The sequence below is a fragment of the Balaenoptera physalus genome, assembly GCF_965194825.1.
Source record: "Balaenoptera physalus genome assembly, chromosome: 16".
Lineage (NCBI taxonomy): Eukaryota > Metazoa > Chordata > Mammalia > Artiodactyla > Balaenopteridae > Balaenoptera > Balaenoptera physalus.
In genome coordinates, this window is record NC_138898.1 from 23,170,030 (window position 1) to 23,189,983 (window position 19,954).

Genomic DNA, 19,954 nt, shown 5'->3' on the forward strand with positions numbered 1-19,954 from the left:
GGCAGATCCAGGACTTGAGTTCTGGGCCTCTTTGACATCTAGTCCCTGTTTGTGACACAATGCCCTCCCTGGAGCCTAGGCCAGTGGTGAGGGGAGGGTGGTGGTGCCATAGTCCTGGGAAAGGAAAGACACTAAAGGAAGCCAAATATCGTCTGAGTCCTGCTGCCGACCCTATGCCCCCAGCGGGTCACGTCCCTTCTCTGGGCTGGACCAGATGACACCCAGAACCCTTTCCAGCCTTGATGTTCAAGTGTGTGGGTTTCTAGTCTTCAAGGCTTTTTTCAGCTTTATCACTTTCTAGCTAAGTAACCTTGGGAAGTCTCTCCTCTCTGCTTATATAGCTGTAAAATAGAACTGGTGTGCTTGTGGGGGTTTGTCAAGTGCCCAGCACAGGGCCTGGCACGTAGTAGGTGCTCAGTAAATGGGCATCCCCTTCTTTTCCATACAATCCCTGAGCCTCACACCCTCTTTCAGATCTGGCTCAAATCTCACACCTTTAAGGAAACCCCATAAGATTTTAAAAGCATATACTTAACAATCCCTTCTTGCCTTCCTCTGTGTGTAAGACTAAGGTCACCCCATCCACTCTTCAGTTTACAAAGCCCAACTCCACCCATTAGCTTGTGCAGTGCTACCGACAACCTTCCTATTATGACTGCGGAAACAGAGGCTGGAGACAGACAGAGTCCTCAGTTCACTTAAATTCTCTAGGATTCAGTTAGCTCACATCTAAAATGGGGATACATATTAGTACCTTTCCTGCAGTTTGATGTTTAGAAGTAAAACAGCGTAATACATTTAAGTCCTTAAAAGAGCACTTGGTAGACAATAACATGGTCCCGAATCCTACCTCAGATATTGCTTGGATTTTATCAATGCCAAGGCCAAAGTCTCTGATGTCCCAACTGGGTTCCCAGAAAACCAGTCCTGGAAATGACTCATGAGAACTCTCTGAAGACAGAACCACGGACAGCATCCCCAAACACTGGGACAGGGCCAAACCCTCTGTCAGCACCACGGACAACACCCTGCCATCCACATCAGGGACAAGGCGACCGTATCGCATAGCGCTCCAAACAGCCCAGTGCCAAGGTCAGTGACAAAATCCCCACCACCCATGCTGGGGTGGCAATGAAAGCCTCTGTTTTCCAGCTAGTTATCTGCTCCAGAATTTGTAAGGCCCAGAACAGGCTACTTCTTTTTCTATTTCCATTTGTAGTCATTTATGCCAATGGCCTGTTTTCCTGTTTCTCACCCAGTGATTGGGGTACCTCAGGAAGGCTTTCTAGGGGTATTCGACTGGGAAAATCCATCTCCCTAGGCCAGGAGAGCCTCCCAAGCCTTTCCTTTTTTTCACTCCTGGCCTCATTTCAGACGCAAGTAGTGATGGCCACCAGGCAGAGTGTCATGGCCAAGGGTGGCAGCAAGGGCCAGGCCCATTGCCACCTCATCTCCAGGGCTGGGCTCGTTGCTCTGTTCTCAAGATACTGAATAAAGAGGAAAAGCACTTCTGAGTGGAATGGATCCCACTCTATCACTCATCTCTGAGGCCACCTTCTATTGGCTCCTTGTCCATTTGATGAGGGCTAGATTCCTGCCCTACCCGCCTCCATCTCTGACCTCACAGGCCACCTGCATGGTCTCAGAGCAAGCATCGTGAGCTGCCTTGGGCCCTTCTTCAAAGATCTGCAGGGTTTCAGTTCAGCAGGGACCCAAGGAAAGCCAGAAACTCAGTCCTTCTGAGAAAGCAGAAGGGGAAGATGAGGCCACAAAAGAATACCAGTGCCCTCCTCTGATAAACGGGAAGAAGGCCACCTTCTCAGAGTTGTGATAAAATGAGGTGGTGTGTCCAACACTGAGCCTGGCGTACAATAGGGGCTTAGTAAATGTCCACTCCCCCTTCCCAAGAAGGAAAATATAATGATGGTAATGATGATCACTACCAATATTGAGTGCCTACTACATGCCGGGTGCTGGGTCAAGGTCATCAGAGGCAGGAAAGGCAAGGATTATTATATCTATTTTGTTGATAAGGAAACCAAGGCTCAAAGAGGTCAAGAAATCTGCCAAAGGTCACATAACCAACCAAATGACAGAACCAGATCTCCACCCTCAAACTCCAGGCTGCTTTCCCCTACCTCCAGGAGATCTCTGATAACTACAGTCATACTTCTCACCTGGGGGACCCAGCACAGCCCATTTGCTACTTGCCCACATACAATGTTGGAAGCTCCATGCCCAGCTACTTGGCTGTTGTCAAGCTGCTGGGCCCAGATACTGGAGCAGGTGAGGATGGAAGCAGAACACAAACCCCTTGCCCTCTCAGGCCCCCAGGAGATTTCAAGGGGCTCAGATGCAGTCCCCTCCCCACCCCCTCCTAACATGGCAAGCTGGCACTAGCCCACCTGCCTATGCATTGCCTACATACCCAGCATCACTGAGATCCCACATAGGGCCCCTCACACTTGTCATACAGATGAGGACACTGAGGCCCAAGGAGGGGACGGGGCTTAACTCCAGGATACATGAACAGATGTGATCTCAGGACTCCAGACTCCTTCTCCAGTGCTCTTGACCCTAGACTGTGGGCTCAGTGGGGGCAGGAGCCACAACACTCTTGTCCACTGCTAGGTCCCCAGCACCCACCTCAAGGCCTGGCCTGCAGCAATTTTCTTTCCCCACTTCTTCTGTGGGGAGGGGCAATGTGTCACCCACTTTCTCTATCCAACCCAAAGAGCCTTGCACACAGTAGGCCCCTAATGAGTATTTCTTAAATTATTTCATTCATTCAGCACTCTTTATTAAGTGCTTAATGTGTGTCAGGCACTGTTCTAGGTGGTGGGACCACAGCAGTAAGAAAAAACAGACATAAGTAAATGGACATTCCAATCCTCCTGTGACACTGATTGGACTGGAGTGAATCTGCCTGTTTCCTTGCCTGTTTTCCCTACTCTTTGTGGAAAGGGCAGACACTGTCCCTGTCATGTCTCCAGGACTGTATACGGTGCCCAGAATACAATATATGCTTGCTGAATCAATGAATGAGTGAATGAATACAGTAGAGCAGTATAATAAAGGAAGCCACCATATACTGAGAGGGTGCTCTATTCCAGGTGCTAAATATTTTATGCACATTATTAATCTCACAGAATCTTCCCAACAGCCTCTGTGAGGTGGGCACATTAAAGTGGATCCTGCTAGCTATCTTGCTAGCCGTTGTTTCTTTTTGCCTAATTAGCAGAAGCCCAGTTAGAAATATTCAATTCACCAGCTGCCCTTGCAGCAAGGATGGCCATGTGACCACATCTGATAAATGAGATGTAGTCAAAAGTCCACTGAGTGGGGCTTCTAGGAAATCTATTGTTTTCCAGATTTTAAGAAGGGCAGATTCAGAAAGCATGCAGTCTTTATTTCCTTTGTTCCACCTGGAATTCAGATGCATCTGGAGATGGAGCAGCCACGAGAACAAAAGACACACACTAAGGATGACAGAGGCCTGGGCCCTTGATCACTTGCTTGACGTGCTGCACTGGCCCTGGCCTGCCTCTGGGATCCTTGTTACATGAGAATAATCTCCTGGGTGTTTGTATCACTGTTATTTTCTTTTTTTCTTCTGTTAAATGCAGCCAAATTCAATTCCAATTGATTCAGTATTATAACAAGTGAGGCTCAGAGAAGTCAAGTGATTTTCCTAAAGTCACACAGCAGGTAAACAGATCTGGAATTGGCCTCTAGGTCTAGTGCAGGTAAGTGCCTCAGCCTGTGCCCACTCCCTCACCTGTATGCTGTCAGTCCCAGGCCTGATACCCCACACCCAGCACTTGGCTCTCCTCTAAGATTCTTCCCCCATGTCTCCTCTCTCACCTGACTTCACCTCCCAAGTACACCCAGGTGCAGATCCTCCCTTGCAAACGTTCCTGTCTCAAGTCCCAGGATTCTGCTCATCTCCTGACCCCAGTGAAGTGCTCTCTCCCTCCTATCTGCTCACCCACCTCTACCTGGCCCAGAACAGTGCGCACAGCAGGCTGTCAATCAATCTTTGCAGACGTGTGTCCTGGTTCCCATCTCTTCCCCACCGGGCTCCTGCACCCGCCACCAGAATGACCGTCCACAAGAGCAGTTCTGACTGGACATGGTATCCAAGGCCTCCAGGATCTAGCTCCTGCCTCCCTCCCAACACTCCCTCTGCCCCCTGTCCTTTTACCCTGACCAGCATTTGCAGGGTCAGCTCCAACTTCAGATCACAGAGAAGCCCCCTCTGCCCACCCTGCCTCGAGTAGGTACCCACCACCACCAGCCCATGCCACCTCCTCTCTCAGCCCCTTGGTCAATTTGAGCACAACCTACAATCTTGTTAGTTTGCTGTTTGCCATCTACAACCTCCCCCCATCCCCACGAGAACCAGAGCTTCTTGAGGGCAGGAAGCAGGCCCATCTTTTCCACCCATTTCCCCATGTCTGGCATGAGGCCCAGTATTCACGCTCAATCAGGAGGTGCTGAATGGAGCTCAGACTTGCTTCCCACGCCTTCCCGCCTCCCCCCTTCTACTCCAGCCAAACAGCACTACTCAGGCTTCCTGAACCCTCCTATTGCTGTCAATGCCCAGAGCTTCCCCCCAACTCCGCCTCCAGCCAGGACTTCCTCTCCCTTCCGTCCATCAAAACCAAGCTGTTCTGTGTCTCATGTCCTCAGGATGTTGCTTATATCTCAGCACCAACAGAATTCAAGCAGATGGGCATTCCAGACTCCAGCGGGGGTGAATGAAACTTTGGGACAGAGAGCGTGTGTGCGTGCGTGTGTGTTTGTGTGTGTATGTGCATACGTGCTGGAGTGTCTGGCCACCTACACTCTACCCTGGATGTGGCAGCCTCTGTATGTTCCTTTTCTTGCATTTCTGCCTCTGGTCACCACTATTGGAGCTCATTTTGAAACGCTCCGATATTCCCTAGGTAGCTGCCACTGTAAGAAAGAAGAAGAGAAAAACAGCAATATTTACTAAGCCTTTACTATGTGCCAGGCGTTGTTCTGGGCCAAATAATAATGATGACGATGATGATGATGATAACGATGATGATGACAGCAGTTAGTGTTTGTTGAGCGCTTAGCACGAGTCTGACCCCATCCTAAGGGCATTTACTCAGACAGATGCTATTATTATCCGCATTTTACAGATGAAGAAAAAGAGGTTCAGAGAGGTGGAGCCACCTGTCCAAGGTCACAGACACGTAAGTAGTCTTCTTTTTCTTTCTTTCTTTTTTTTTTGGCCACGCCGCAAGGCATGCGGATCTTAGTTCCCTGATCAGGGATCAAACCCGTGCCCCCTGCAGCAGAAGCACAGAGTCTTAACCACTGGACCGCCAGGGAAGCCCCTAAGTAGTCTTGAGTTCGGTTCTCTCTAAACCAAAACCTGCTCCTCTGCGAGGCTGATCTGCCAACACCCAGGGGCCTTGGCGTAGGGGAGGACGTACTGCTTCCACTTGCAAACTATTGCTGCCTCTGAATGCAAAGCTGGAAGCCACCCTTCCTGACCTGGGGCTCTCCGGGGGGGAGAGCTGGGCTGGTAAGACTTACCCTAATCTGCAAAGCTGTAGAACAGTGCTCTAGCCCCCGCCAAGGGCCAGGCCTGAGGAGACGTGGGGTGGACGGAAGTCAGTGAGCCTGGGCTCCACCTCCCCGGTTAAGGCTGAATATTCTCCCAACAGCCAGGGCCAAATTTATCTGCCAGTCCCCTGAAGAGCTGATTCCAGCGTCTGTCTGGAAATGTCAGCCCGTGTGGTTGCAGGAACGTGGGGAGCGTTTTCCTCTAAATAGCAGGAAGCATATGGGAGGCGGATGGCGCCCGCCGCCCCAACCTGCCAACTCTCGCTCAAGCAGGAACTAAAAGGGGCCCAGAAGGGTCTGGAATTCCTACCACCTCCAGGGGGGTGGGGGGAGGGGAGGAGCTGGAGACAGACAGTGGCAAGGAGAAGGCCAGAGACTGGGTCCTGAAGGGTGGGCGGGCGGGAGCATCTGACCCACATACAGCAAGTTGAGGTCCTCAGAGGGAAGTGACACACCCAGGAATTTAGTAAAACATCAACAATGATGAAAACCACTCACAGAGCACTTGCTCTGCCAAATCTGGGTTAGGCACTCTATTTGGATGATTTCACTTAAACTTTACAATCAACTCGAAGACAGGGGCTGCTATTTTCCCTATATTACAGATGAGAAAACTGAGGCTCAGAGAAGAAAAAACATGATGTCAAAGACTCTCTGGACTAGAAAGGACCTTCCAGATTCTCAGCAGAATTACAAATACTCTATAGACATTTTGGTCAAGTTGTGATGCAGCTGATGCTTGAATACTCCCAGTGATGGGGAGTTCATTATCACCAAGTTAGCCCATCTGCAGAGAATTCTTTGTATCCAAATGGTTTTCCTAGCCTTAGCTGGAATCTCCTTCCCCGGAGCTTTTCCCCTGGGTCTGAGTGCCAGACCCTGACCCTGCCTTCCCTCACAGAGAGAGAAAGGCAGGGAGCAAGGCCCCCACAAGGTCGCTGGTTTCCCCTCTGCAGGTGACACACCCCAATTCCCTTGCCCACCTCTGCACCCGTGACCATGATAACCAGAGCAGCCCCCAGTCACCAGCACTTAATGTGTGCCAGGTTCTCTGCAAAGCCTGCCCCTCCCACATCCTCCTCTGACCCTCCCCACAATTCCTGGGGAGGTATTATCACATCACCCCATTTTACAGAGAAGCAAAATGAGGCTCCATGGGGAGAAGGGACTTACCTCAGTCATTCAGTGGGGACATGGGGACCCTGGAGGCCTCACTGGGCTGCTGCTCTAAGTCTCATGAAAGCGGAAGAGGTCCCTGCTGGCCCCACCTGGGGACCCTCTCACTGACACTGAGCCAGCCTTTGCCAGGATTTCCCTCAAAACTGGTCCACAGGGCCCCCAAGCCCACACCACCCCCCTCCCAGGATCGAACTCAACCCTCCCTCTCCCCTTCTGCAGCACCCACTAAGTCCCCAAGTCCTGTTAAGCCTCCTTGCTAAGCGCCCTTCTGAGCCATTCCCATGGTCCTGCCCTGCCTCTTGTCACCCGCAACTGTCACCAGCCCAATGTGCCGGTTTTTCTAACACCCAAACCTGCCCTGCCCTTGGCTCCCTTCTGCTCCAAGGATCAAATGCAAACTCCCTGGCCCAACAGTTGAGGCCTTCTAAGCTTTGGCCTGGGCTGACCTCTCCAGCCCTTTCTCCCCCCAACCCCTCATGCCCGGTGGCCTAAACGCTTAGCAGGAAGCAGGCGAGATCTTTGCGTAGCCCAGTTCCTCTACCTGGTGTAACCTTCCCAGTTGTTTCTCATGAAGAACCCCTATTCATCCTTCAAGACTCTGCTCAGAGGGACAGAATCAATTGCTCTGGCCCCAGAGATCTCCAAGTGATCAGCACCTCCCTCTGATCTGCCATGTGTCACCTGCCATCTGTGATAGAGGCGCCTCTCTCCTCGGCTGAACTGTGAACTCCCCCCAGGCAGGGCTGCTCTAATGCATCTTTGTAGCCTGGTGTCTAGGACAGCGCCTGGCACATGGCAGGTGCTAATAAATATCTGGGGAGTGTGAGAATGAATGATTAAATGGGGACTGTGGGACGCAATGAAGTATTAGAGGCGACCCATAAAACATGGCTCATGTGTATCACAGCTTTGATGTATCAGGAACAAAAAATGCTGCTGTCAAAATAAACAGACACACAAATTTTGGTAAATGAAGATTTTGCTGGCTGCCTCCGAATTTAGAAGGGTATCAGGGGAGGATCTGAGGTAGCTGGAGCTTCCAAGAAAAAAGCTGTCCAAGTAGACGAAGTAACCAGGGCTCACCTGAAGGATGGTAGGAGGGCCCTGGAGGGGACAGGGGTGGAAGAGACTAGGTCCATGTCCCAGACCTGCCTCTAACTTGCTCTGTGTTTTTGTATAAGTGGCTTGGCCTCTCTGAGCCTAGTTTCTTGTTTGTAAAATGCAAAGGGCATTTGGAGAACTGCTGAGGCAGATGTGTGTCCAAAGGCCTAAACACTACTCTGCTGTCGGGCTGATGTGACACTTTCTGCCTGTCCCTCTTCAAGCTCCCAGCAGGCTGTGCAGACACTCAGGGCTCCATGGCTTTGGAACCCTCTGGCCTGAAAATGCAGGCCCCTGGCAGCCCTCCCAGCAGGTCATTCGGGAGAAAGACCTCAGTGGCAGGTGGGTGGGCAGTGTTCCGGGTGTGCCTCAGGCAATGGCAGGATTGTGGACTTCATCCTGTGCAGGGGTTTTCTAACTAGAGGTGGAGGGAACAGAGAGTGAGCTCCCCATCTCTGGGGGTATGCAAGCAGTGGCTGGATACATCGGGACAGGAATTCTGACCCAGGGTGGGTAGGAATTTAGACCAGTAGATATCTAAGGCCCCCTCTTAAGGGGCCACTGGGTCTCTTCTCTCCTTCCCTACATGGAGCCTCAACCTGACCCCTCCACGGTTATACTCTCAGCACCAGCCATATTGAGCTTGCTGACACTTCCCTCCTTCCACAACATCCTTCAAAGACTCCCCACTGCCTTCAGGATCAAGGTCAAGCTCTTATCCTGGCATTCAAAGCCCCTGTGATCAGGGCCTGCTGCTGCTCATCCACTGGTTGTTCTCCCACCACATGTGCCTCTATGTGCCTCATTGTTTCTTCCTGTACTCTTGGCTACTCAGCTTAGGTGTCACCTCCTCCAGGAAGCCTTCTTTGCTCCCATGCTAGCCCTTGTGTTCCCTCAGCCCCGGTATGCACACCCACATTCCAGATGAATCATCCGTGGGCTCCTCCCACTCCTCCAAAGACTACAAGACCTTTGGAGGCCAGGACGGCTCCCCTCCCCCGCCCTCCACTGGGCCCAGAGTGGAGTCTGACACAGAGAGAGCCGATGTCTCCTGAGCTGAACTGCCACTTCAGAGATTCTGACATTCTGATTCCAAGAGAGTCTAAAGCTGCCTCAGGGAGCTTCTGATTGTAAGGTCTGGGATCAGGACTCCTTTCAATAGTTGTATTGTTTTTTTCTGATTATGAAAGTTACACATCTTGTGAAATTCAGATAAGTACAGGAGGGGAAATGTGCTGTGTTTGGCTATTGTTGGGTCTACTTTAGGCCACAGCCCTATATTTTCTCTGTGGAAGCTACTCTTCCCCACTCTCCACTGGTAAAGTTCTGGGTGTCAACTCCACCTCCAGCTGTGGGGTGGTACATAGGCCCAGGCTGCCAATCAGAGCACTTGATTAAGGAACGGGCGTGTCCATAAATTTGACCAATCAATGCCAAGACTCTGTTCTGGGACTTGTGTCTGAGCTATCTGGGAAGAAGTCTTGCATATTCCTCTGGACAGGCATCTTATCACCTGTATGAGAAAGCCCTATGAGAACATAGGAACAACCCAGAGCAAGCAGAGTTGAGAAATGGTGACTAAAAATCAGGTCCTGGGGGGACTTCCCTGGTGGTCCGGTGGTTAAGAATCCTCCTTCCAATGCAGGGGACTCGGGTTCGATTCCTGGTCCGGGAACTAAGATCCCACATGCCATGCGTGGGGCAACTAAGCCCGTGCACCACAGCTACTGAGCCCGCGCACCACAGCTACTGAGCCCACATGCCTCAACTAGAGAGCCCGTGTGCCGCAAACTACAGAACCCATGCACTCTGGAGCCTGCACACCGCAATGAAAGATCCCGCATGCCACAACGAAGATCCCGCGTGCCGCAACTAAGACCCGACGCAGCCAAAAATAAAATAAAATAAATAAATAAAAATAGAAAAAAAATAAAGTGTGTTAAAAAAAATAGTAAAAATCAGGTCCTGGGGACTTCCCTGGCGGTCCAGTGTTTAAGACTCCATGCTTCCACTGCAGGGGGCATGGGTTTGATCCCTGGTCGGGGAACTAAGATCCTGCATGCCACATGGTGAGGCCAAAATAATACTAATACTAATACTACTACTACTAATAATAAATTTTTTAACAAAACAGTGGTAGAAAAAAAATCAGGTCCTGGTGACAAGGTCTGAGCCCCTGGATCCAGCTGAGCCTAAAGCTGGACTTGCCTCTGGATTTTACATTCACAAGCCAATAAATTCCATTTTTGTTTAAACGAGTCTGGGTTGGGTTTTCTGTCACTTGTACCCGAAAAGTACCTCAATGATACAAGCAAAAATAAAAATAGAGCTTGTCCATATCTCACCATCCAGAAGAAAATGCTACGAACAGTATAATGGGCAGGAGCATGCATGTATTTATATATACATTTCCTAACAAAAATGAGATCATACAACATACACCATTTTATAACCTCCTGTTTTTCCCTCAACAATGCACCACGGACATGTTTCCATGTCAACAAGAATAGATCTACAGCACTGTCTCCACTGCCGCTGAGAACACGATTGTCTGGCTGGACCGTAATTTATTTAACCATCTCTTGCTGATAGATAATTGGGTAGTTTCTAATTTATCACTGTCTTCAGGAAAGGTGCAGTGAACTTACTTGTAAAACGCGTATGTTTGCTCTTGCTGGATTATTTATGACTAAGATTCCGTGATTGCAAGAGTTTGACTTCACCAGTATAAGTTTCTCTGCTTGAGATTTAAGATTCTCTGAGTGTCTGTAAGGTAGCATCTGTCTTCCCAGGCAGGGTAAATGGTTATCAAAAAAAGCAAATCCAGGGTGTCTCCATAACAGTGTCTCTGGCGAGAGTGCTTATTGGAAGATGCAAGTGAGTTGGTGGGAATGTAGCTGGGGCTTGGGGACGGGGGCAGGGGGTGGTGCTGGCCTGGGGTCCAGCCAGCCATGTGCACCCCGTTAAGCTGCCCACCTCCCTGGGCCTCATCCCCAGCTGGGTCTGATTCTCAGTAACGAGGGGAAAGGCGAGTCTGGGGGACCAGTTGGCACTGAGGGCCCTGGCAGGACGTGACAAGAGCGCAGCAGGTAGGTGTCACCTCTGGAGGTCACAGTGGTGAAAGCAGCCGCCACCAGTGATGCAACAATGGGACTGTTCCAGCCCTCTACGTGTTTTAACTCAGTAAAGCACCACAACCACCCTCTGATGCTGTTCTGTGTCACTCAGGCCCCCTTCCCCCTTCATCTTTATCACGTCACCATTAATTTCCTTCGAAGCACCGATGAAGTCGCTGCGTATTCAGTTTATTTGCTGGGGTGTTTGTATAATATCTGTCCCTCCCTAAGGCTGTGTGCTCTGCAAGGGGCACAGACTAGCAGGGACTAGCACTCAACAAATGTCCCGGGAATGCAGGAATGCCTCTGGGGCTGGTGCCGTCTGCAGAGCAGGCGCCTCTGCTTTGGGGCTTGGAGATACCCTCTGCCGTGTCACCCTCCAGGCCATGTTCCCAGCACCAGTTTGGGGACCCACAGGTCTGCCTTAGAACTTGACTCCAGTCATGGGCTGCTTGGAGCTTCCGTGCCAGGTGTCTGCCGGGCCGGGACCCCAGCCCCGAGCAGTGCTTGCTGCACACACAGGACACAGGGCCCTGGAGACAGCGGAGCTGGTGGAGCAGCTCCACTCCTCACTGGCTGTGTGGACTTGGGCCAGTCATCTCCTCTCTGGAGGCCTCAGTCCCCTCATCTATAAAATGGGGCCAATACCATTGACCTCTCGGGGTTGTTCTAAAGACTAAGGAAGATAATGGACGTACTTAGCACACAGTGGGTCCTCAGGAAATGGCAGTTCGGCCCCACGTGCAGTTAATTCAGAGGTTGGGCCTGACCCTGTCTCACCTGGATGATCTCTTTTTACCTTGAGTGATCCCTGGGTGAGCCCTGGCCTCCCCCCCGTGGCCTGTCCCTAGGGAGGTCCCATTCCTATCAGTCAACACATTAGATGGCTAAATGCTCTGCTCTGACCCCTTGCCACACTCTCAGATGCTTCATGTATCGCCTACGGCCACAGACACCTGCCTGGCCTCCCAAGCCTTAAGAACGCAATGGCAGCAACACATATCGGAGGGACAAATGGAGGATCCCCTGCCCTTTGGGGGGAACTTCCTGGCCCCCAATCTCGAACATGGGACAGTGATGCCGGCCTGAGTCAGTCTGTCCTGTTTCTCATCCCATCTCTCCCACCTGAGCGCTCTTCGACAACATGATAAATAACTCTACCCCTCTAAGCCTCACTTTCCTCCTCTGTAAAATGGGTAGAATAATAGACTCTGTGAGAATTCAATGAAATAAGGTAAAATGTTTTGCAAAGAGCCTGGCATTTAGTAAGTGCTCAAGAAGTATTAACTATTATTGTTATCATTGCTCTTTAGCCTTTCTACTGTGAAACCTAATTCATAGAGAAAAGCAGACAAAACAAAAATGTTTACTGCAATAAATGATCACAAAACCACCTGGGTCAATGAATAGAACACCGCTTACCCCTCAGAAACCCCTCCTGCCCCACTCTCAATCCTTATATCCTCTTTTCTTCACAAAGGTAATCCTTTTCCAGACTTTTATGGTGCTGTTACCATTATTAATAATAAAAAGCAAATGAAAAGAAAGAATGTGTGGCTACTCTGTCCCTACCCAGCCAGGCTCCCGGGCCCTTGGCTGCCTCTGCCCTGGGCACGGAGACGCCCCATCCAATTTCCCAACTTCGACTTTGGCTGTTCTTTAAATAACCAGCTCGTTAGCAAAATACCAGCAGTAACACCTCCCTCGCTGACGCCCGGTCCTCCATCTTTCGGCGCAGTGCTGACGGCTGCGCTCCCAGCTTGTGCCAAGGAATCCCGTTCTCCGTCACTGGGCCACACATGCCAGGGGCTGCCAGCTACGCTGTGTTCTTGGAGGCCACGATCCTGTCCCTCCGGCCAGGCCTGGCTGGTGCGGGGCGGGGCAGGGAGGTGGGCAGAGAGTGGCGGTAATTTTCTGGAAGGACTAGAGTGTTGCCGGATGAGCCCTCTCCCCCAGGTCCATGCCTCGGTCTCCCCATCGACCTCCCACAGGGTCACTAGGAGCTTAACTGAGATGATGAAGAAAATGAAGCATTAGCACAGTGCCAGGCACATAGTAACTGCTCACGAAATGGCCGCTGTCATTCAGGTTGCTCCTGTCACATACTTAGTCCCTAGGGAGGGCATGCAGGGCCTAGGGCACCACCAGGAGTATCTGCATATGATTAAATCCCACAGACACAGCTCTCAGACCAGGTGGCCTTATCACGTCTTTTCCTGCGACAGCTCCTCCGCCAAATGTAACAGCTGTGTGTAGCCACTACAACAGCCCAGGCCAGATCGGGGGAGCTGGGCTGGGGGGCAGCTAATTAATAGGGCCCCTTTCACAGTTATTAGTACTAAGAAGGGGGCACCGGACGAGTGTGCAGCTCTTGCTCCTGAAGAAGCACTTCTATATACCTTATCTACAGCGAACTTACCGGGTTTTTATTATCCTATGACATTGGTATACTATCCATATTTACGAGTCTTTTCCCTTCTCATAACCATCCCATTAGGGAGTTGATCAGTTGTTGGCAGAGAGAATGGGGACCAGAGGGGCTGGCCGCCTTGCTGAAGGCTTGAGTGGACTGCCAGCTCTCTGGGGTCAGCAGGGACCAGCGGCTGGCCCAAAGGCCGGCCCAAAAGCCAGTGGGCTCTTGGGTCCTGCTAGTGTCTGGGTAGAGGGAGGTGAGAGTGCCTTCCTCCTCTCCCTTTCTCCTTCCTCCCACGTAGATTTACTGTATACCAACTACGTGCCAGGCACAGCTGCTGGCTGTCCGGTAGGGAATGAAGTAGTGTTTCCCGACCCTTGGGTTGCTGAGGCCAGACTAGGAGGTAGATCTTAAACCAACAACCCCATGTAGTGCTGAGTGGTAGCTGGGTGACCTTGGGCGAGCCCCTTGAGCTCCCTTTTTTTTTTTTTTGTCTGTGTCGGGTCCTAGTTGTGGCATGTGGGAACTTCGTTGGCGGCGCATGGGCTTCTCTCTAGTTGTGATGTGTGGGTTCCAGAGCGCATGGGTTTTGTAGTTTGCGGCACGTGGGCTCTCTAGTTGAGGCATGCCAGCTCAGTAGTTGTGGAGCGCAGGCTCAGTTGTCCCGCGGCATGTGGGATCTTACTTAGTTCCCCGACCAGGAAACTGCATCCCCTGCACTGGAAGGTGGATTCTTTACCACTGGACCACCAGGGAAGTCCTCCCATGAGCTCTTTTGAGCCTCGGTTTCCTCATCTGTGAACTAGTCACACCTGCACAACCTGGGGAGGCGGTAGGAGAATAAGATGCAGGAAAGTGGTGCCTGGCGCTGTGGCTGGCGCTGAGTGGGGGCACCCTGTTGGGATCATTGTTGTGGGAAGGATGATCAGAGATGCTGCAGGGCCGGGCCCCTCATCCACGTTGGGTTCAGGCATGGTGGGGCAGGAGGGTTGCCAGTGGAACAAGCTGGAGGGGCAGGAACAACAGGGCTCCCCAAGATTCAGGAACTCTGATGGCCTCACCTCAGCCCCCGCCCCCGGGGTCTCATAAGCTCCATGGCTTCCGGCCTGGCCCGACGTTCCCCTTCCCTTCCTGAGCCCGTGTCACCAACCCCCCAGCCCCTTGGGTGTGGTAAGAGCTGGTCTTTGAGATGGATAGAGCTGGGCTTTCTGTGCATCCTCAGGCAGGTGGTTTCTCCTCTCTGAGGCTGTTTCCTCTGTAAAATGGGCGCAATCATTGTGTCCAACTTCTGGGTTGTCAGGAGGACTGGATGAGACACGTGTTTCAACTATAAATTGAGCCCAGACATATAAAAGCTCTCACTGAGGTCCCTTCACCAGCATGTGGGTGCCGCTGGGTGGGAAGGCTGGACATTTCCCAACTGGGCCGAGCACGGGTCTGCGGATGAGCAGCCCTGATTCCGTGTGCCCAGGCTGCAGACACAGTTACTTACCAACCCCGGAGCTACGTGCGGAGGGGAAATGGGAACCAGTCGGGAAGCAGCAGGCGTCACCTCGGGAGCGGGTGCTGGACCGAGGGCTGGCACACACATCCCTCCGGGCGCTTGATCAGAGGTGCTGGAGGGAAGCAACGTGGGACGGGGCCCTCCAGTACCTGGAATGACCAGGTTCTGGCCACCAGGCCCCTGGCAGTGGGGAGGCACGGGTGCCTGCAAGAATGAAGGAAAACGTCAATTAGGAGGTGGCCGGGGATAATCCCTCCACCCTGAGACCCCTGGACTGGCCCTGGGGACGCTGGGGAGGGGGCCACCACGGAGCAATCATCATAGAAACCCAAGTGTTTGTACAACACTACATTTTCCAAAGCACTCTGGCATCCCGGCTCACGAGGGCCCCTACATTGTTTTTCAGAGGGGTATTTGCATGTCATGTATATTTACAATGATTTCCCCACCACCCACAGAATCCCCACAGCAGCTGGGAAGCTGGGGTTCCAAAGGCTCAGATCCTACCCATCTTGCTTCTCCCTCTTTTTCCCTGGATGGGGGCGGTCAGGAAAGGGGCCAGAGTCACACAGTCCCGAGTTCGAACCCCAGTTGAGCCCTCACTCTCCCGGCGACACTGGGCAGGCAGCTGCCCCTTTCTGAGCCTTAGTTTCCCTGCTTGTCAAATGGAAATAAGAGTACCACCTCTGAGGTCTCCTGTGAGGATTAAGAAGATAATGCAGGTAGAATACCTGGCACAGAGTATGTGCCTGAAAAAGACCCTTCAAAGAGGCTCGGTCCCTGTCCCCTGCACTCAGAGCAGGAGGCACTGCATCACCACCCCCCGACCTCCTACATCACAGGTCTCGTCTCGTGCAAGAGGCACAGGGAAGCCAGGTGTCCCTCTCCACCCACTTCTGCTGAACAGGTGCTGCTGCTCCTGCTTGGATCTTTAAATCAGCAGGAACCAGGCCCTCCTGGGAGAAGAAAAAGGCCCCCTCATTCCACACCCCCACTCCCAGGAGCCTCTTGGTTGCTTTGGAGGCCTCAGTGGAAGCCCCCACCCTTGCTCTCTCATTCTACAGGTGGAGAAACGGAGACACAGGGGTCATCTAGCTGATTTGGGGACACACAATCCAAGTGGTTGGGCTGGGATCTGAACTCAGGCTTTCCCCCTCAGCCCCGGGAGAAGAAGTCCAGGGGTCAGTTCACAGTAGGAATACGGAGAAAGGGGCAGTGGATGATGGGGGAGGTTCATCTTTTTCTCCTGGTTACACCAGGGCCCTGGAAAGCCCTCATAATCTCTAACTTCTCTATATCTGCACCTCCTTTGACCTCATTGTCTCCTCACAGCGCTACAATGTGTTCCGTATTTTTCAAAAGGAGAAACTGAGGCTCAGAGAACTTCAGTAATTACCCACACCGAGGAAGAGTCAGGGCATCTGATTCCAAGACCTGGTACTTAACCCCAGTGTGGCCCTGCTTCCCCAGGTGGGGAAATCTCCAACCCAGAAAAACAGGCATAACCGTCTTGATGAAAAGTGTTTAAATAGAAGGAAAAGAAAACACTGACTTCCAAAACATTCTGAATTAGCAGACACAAATTCTTAAAAGATTCCAAGATGCACCATGGGGCGTGAAAATTGCCAGTACATGAAAATTCAGTGCTTGGGAGGATGCGTGCCTGACCAAGTTGTCACTTTTAGCCAAAATCAGTGGGAGCCCAAAGCGGAAGGAAGAGAGGTGACGGCAGAGGGAGGCATCCTGGGCAGGGCAGTGGGGCAAGGGGTCCCAAGACCTGCCCTGGAGTCTGCCCAACTTCCTTGCTGAGGGACCAGAGCAAGTCTCCTCCTGACTGCCCACTTTACAACAGGTGGGAGAAGCCTACAAGACAGTCTCTTAGGTTCTTGCCAGCTCTGATGGTGATTAAGATTCGGGGACTTCCAACAGGGATGAACCTCGAGAACATTACGTTAAGTGAAAGAAGCCAGTCACAAAGGACCACATAGGGTATGATTTCACTCATATGAAATGTCCAGAACAGGGAACTCTGTGGGGACAGGAAGTAGACGAGTGGTTGCCGGTGGGGGTTTGGGAGCGGGTGAAAGCTAAGGGGTTCGTGGTTTCTTTTTGGGATAATGAAAATGTTCTAAAATGGATTGCAGTGATGGATGCACAGTTTTGTGAATATACTAAAAGTCATTGAATGGTACACTTTAAATGGGTACAGTATATGTACAGTATATGAATTCTATCTAGATTTGTACAGTCTATGAATTCTATCTCAATAAAGCTGTTAGAATAATCCAACACTAAAAGAAAGATTCTGCAACTTCCCAATGGACAGCTGTCCTCTGGGAGCCTGTGATTCCCTTGGGGTTCTTCCACTATGGCCTGGGAAACCAGGGAGTATTTTCCCAAGAATCCCCCAACACCCCTACAGACCCTCTGTCCCAGAGGCCTTTGCATTTGACATTTGCCTCCTCCAGGAAGACCTCCCTGACCTTCCAGCCAGTCCAAGTCCCCAGTTACTGGCTCCTAGGGCTTCCTCAGTTTCTCACCACTTATCATGCTGATGTGAGGAAATCATTTCCATGATCATCGGATGACACTGCCTTCTCCATCAGACTGGGAGCTCCATGAGGGCAGGGCCATCATCATTGGTCATCATTGTCAATGCTCAGCGCAGTGCCTACCACACAGAAGGTGCTCCAGAAATGTTTGCTGATTGAATGAATGGACCAAAATTCCAAACCCTATAATGCAACTTGGCTTCCCGTCCTGGCTTCACCTCATTCTGGCTGAGTGATCCTGAGCAAATCACATAACCTCCGAGAGTTTCAACACCTACTGCAGAGAGTAGCCAGGGCATTAAAAGGGATAACGGACATGGAAAGTACTTTATGAAGCGGCTTCCCCACAGCTGCCCCCATCGCAGTCAATGGAACCCCCTCCTACCAGCCACTCAGGCTCAAGCCCTGCAGTCATCCTTGATGCCTCTCTTTCCCTCACCCTCTACAGCCAAGCCATCAGCAGCTCCTACTGAAGCCACCTTCACGACGTATCAAGAAGCTGGTGCACCACCTGCATGTTACCACTGCTGTGGACTGAGCCATCATCACCTCTTGCCTGGATTAGTCACGTCCTCTCTTGTCTCCTGCTTCTGCCCTTGCTCCGGACACAGAAGCCAGAGGAATCGGGCTAGAACACAAGTCAGAGCCTGCCCCTCCTCTGCTCTAAACCCTCCATGGCCTCACTTCACCTCAAGTAAAAGCTGACAGCCCTACAGATGCCATGGGTGGTCCCTCCACCACGTCCGGTTCTCCCCTTTACTTTCTGCTCACTCCCTTTGCCCCAGCTACCCTGGCCTCTGCGTTGTTCCCCAAATATACCAGGTATGCTCCTGCCTCAGGGCCTTTCCACTTGCTCTTTCTCTGCCTGGAATGTCAGTCGCCCAGATGTCAGTGAGCCTTACCCCCCTGACCTTGTCAATGAGAGGCATTTCAGCACAATAGTTAAGACTCTTAACAGAAGAGCATGGGCTTGAGGTAGAAATCCAGGCTCTGCCAGTTACATAGCCGAGTGACTGTGGGCAAGTTTCTTAACCTCTCTGGGACTCAGCTGCTCATTTCTAAAATGGGAATATTTACAGCACCTTCCTCGTAAGGTTGTAAGGTTTAAATGCATTCAGTGAGCACACACTTGTGCCTGCTCAGCCACTCCACCTGACATTCCCAGTGCCCGTCCCCCACCCCACCTTATTGTTCTCCTAGGCACGTACCACTTTATAAGAGGATATGCAAATGAGCAATTTATCCTGATTACACCCTGCCCCTCCCACTAAAATGTCGGCCCCACGAGGCTGAGAGTTTGTCTACTTGGTTTATTGCCAGGTCCCCAGTGCCCACCACAACACCTGGCACGCGGAGGTGCTCAGGGAAGGCGTCGCTCAACAAATGTTTTCAATGCTGAATAAATATTTATTGGCTAATTGTCACAAGCTCTGGGTTTTCTCTTCTTCCCTATCACAGACATTTATTTTTCTCTCCAGACCAGCCTGCCCCTTGGAGGGCCAGGTCCGCAAAGCCAAATTCCCACGGGCAGCTCTGCCCGCCATCCTGTGGGCACCTCACACGCCACGTGTCCAGGGTCTCTTCTCCAGAGATCTTGTCTCTTACGGCATCATCTAACCAGGTACCTGGAACCAGCTCACACTCTTCGGTAACCAAGATGCCAGGGGCTCTCATGCACCTTCCTCCTCTCTCAACATCTCTCGAATCCCCTTCTCTTTATCCCCAGAGTCACCCCCTGTCCAGGCCACCATGATCTCTCATTCAGACCACTGCACCAGCCCCCTCCCTGGGTGCTCTGCTGTCTCCCTCGGTCCCTCTTCTTACTGCAGCTGAGAGGAGCTTTTCAAAACACACAAGGAACAAATGAAAGCCTCCCTCTGCGAGCCTGAAAAGTCGAAACTCGAAAAACAAACCGACTGGGGTTTTTCAAAAGAATTCGACTCAGGGCTCTTCAAACAATGAACGGCCTCACCAACCTTGCCACCCCAGGTAAAATGGTATTTGTTGTACGAAAATTTAATTTACAAAATGGATTTACACCGAACCTTAGTTCCACAAATATCTGTGGAATTGAAATGAAAAAACAGTTTTTAAAAATAGCATTTATGGAGTTTCCTCATGCAACTGGGGGCTTCTCACACTCCCACATCTCATTCACTCCTCTCAGCAAACCAGGCAGGTGGCATTGATTCCAGTTTCCAAATGAGGCCCAGAGAGGGGAGGTGACTTGTCCCAAGTAGCACAGCACCCAGATTACCCCAGGGTCCTCCCGGACCCTGGAGGCTGTGGTCACAGGGTGCCAGATGGGGCAGAGAAAAGGTGTGGAGCCTCCTGTTTTTCAGTTGACTGGCTGCCTAGGCTCTGAGGCCCTCAGAGCACGTGGACATAACTTGCCTATTTCTGCTCCCTGCCTTGGCCTGTGCAGCTTCCCTGCTCAGGGTAACCCCTCCTGGGGCTGGTCAAAACCTCGCCACCCTTCACGGCCCAT

General features: G+C 51.6%; 1 protein-coding gene across 6 annotated transcripts in view; it reads right to left on the minus strand.

The window, feature by feature from the left end:
- DLGAP4 (DLG associated protein 4) overlaps positions 1 to 15,099 on the minus strand; it is a 136,756-nt gene extending 121,657 nt beyond the window's left edge. Inside the window, exon 1 of one of the 6 annotated variants that reach the window (XM_082430117.1) lies at positions 14,903 to 15,099. The gene's annotated coding sequence lies outside the window, so the exon portion shown is untranslated. The remainder of the gene's footprint in view (positions 1 to 14,902) is intronic. The other 5 variants (XM_082430119.1, XM_082430113.1, XM_082430116.1 and 2 more) reach the window with 5 other exon arrangements.
- Positions 15,100 to 19,954: the final 4,855 nt, after the last annotated feature.